The sequence below is a fragment of the Glycine soja genome, chromosome 3 (assembly GCF_004193775.1).
Source record: "Glycine soja cultivar W05 chromosome 3, ASM419377v2, whole genome shotgun sequence".
NCBI lineage: Eukaryota > Viridiplantae > Streptophyta > Magnoliopsida > Fabales > Fabaceae > Glycine > Glycine soja.
The window spans coordinates 5,527,915-5,529,606 of record NC_041004.1 but is presented as its reverse complement, the minus strand read 5'-3'; the positions used below and the strand labels follow the sequence as shown (position 1 = coordinate 5,529,606).

The following is a 1,692-nucleotide window of genomic DNA, read 5'->3' as shown; positions in this document are numbered from 1 at the left end:
TTAATATCATTATGAGATGATAAAAAAACATATATAAATAATACTAAATACTTTTTTATTAAAATTGTCACATAGAATTTTTGTATATCTAATTCTTAACTTTAGTCCTTTTATACCTTTATAGTTATTTATAGAATTTTTAAATAAACAGAAATAAAAGTGTAATAATAATAATAATTAATAATTATAAAGTATACTAATAATAATAATTAATAATTATCCTAATGAAATAATAAATATTTTTTATTAAATATATCACATGGCATTTTTCTTACTTTTTAAAACCATTTAATATATTACTTAATTTAATCAGATAATTTATATAACTCTTGACCTTTTTATTGTCAATATTTTTAACTTTTTATTTTTATTTTGAAAGTTATTTATATAATTTCTAAATATACAGAAATACAAGTACAATAATAGTAATTAATAAATTATCATTATGAAATCATGAAAATTATTACTTTATTAAAATTGTGATATGGCATCTTTCTTAATTTTTTCAAAATTATTTAATTTAGTATATTTATATGTTTCTTGACTTTATATTTTCAATCTTTCAAATTATTTTTTAATATTATTAAAATTATTATAGGATTTTAAAATAAACAGAAACAAAAACTTAATAGTAATTAATAAATTATCATAATGGAATGACGAAAATATCTGTATATACATACAATACTAAATATTTTTTATAATATTCTCACATGGAATTTTCATTAAATTTTAAATTCTTTAAATTTATTACTTAATTTAGTTTATTTATATGTTTCTTGACCTTTTGTATTTCCAATATTTTATATTTTATTTTTATTTATAGAATTTTTAAATAAACTGAAATAAAAATATACATAGAATCTTGTTTAATGTTATTTGAGAGAATTACTTATTTGATTAAAAGTTTTTTTAAAGTGTTTGTTTAACAAACACATACAATTTTTAGGCATAAATTTTTATTTTTAATACAACCCATCCTTCTTTGTTAAACTTTTTTAGTTTAATGATAATGTATTGTATAGTATATATTTTAAATATAAAAAAAAATACATTTGCAACCAATCACAATCATTGTTAGCGAATTTTAAAATAATTATAGTAAAAATCAATATATTTATCATTCAAAATAATTTTTCATTGACAGTACAAAATACTTTCACCAATTATCCGTGTATTACTCAAAATTTTCACGATTTGTTAATAAATAAATAAATAAATAATTTTTTTCTTTTTTTTTTCTCTACATGGCAAAATGAGTAAAAACAATTAAAAATTTTGGATAAAAATTGATGTCCGTGCTTGGTTCTATGGTGTAGTGGTTAGCACTTTGGACTTTGAATCCAGCAACCTGGATTCGAATCCAGGTAGGACCTTGATTATGTTCCTCTTCAGTTTTTACTTTTTAATATAGTCATTATCATAAACATCTTCTTATACTTCTAAAACTGGTTAAAATTCACTTAAAGAGAAGCTATAAACAAGTTATAGTTCCCTTCAAAAAAAGAAAAAGAAGATATAGTTGGACACTTGAACTGGTCTCAGCATAATCTTTTGACTGGTCTTGTGAGTTTTTTCTTGGATCCATCATTTAGAAACTTATCTGACTAGCGCACAGAGAATGGTCCAATGATTGTTATCAAAAGCATTTTACCTACTAATTAACTGATTATCATACAGTTATAATTTCAG

The 1,692-nt window shown here is 19.9% G+C and overlaps 1 non-coding gene across 1 annotated transcript; it reads left to right on the top strand.

Moving 5' to 3' along the window:
- The first annotated feature begins 1,304 nt into the window (after positions 1-1,304).
- TRNAQ-UUG lies at positions 1,305-1,376 on the top strand. Its single transcript has one exon. It is a non-coding gene; the product is annotated as a tRNA-Gln (tRNA).
- The last annotated feature ends 316 nt before the right edge of the window (positions 1,377-1,692 follow it).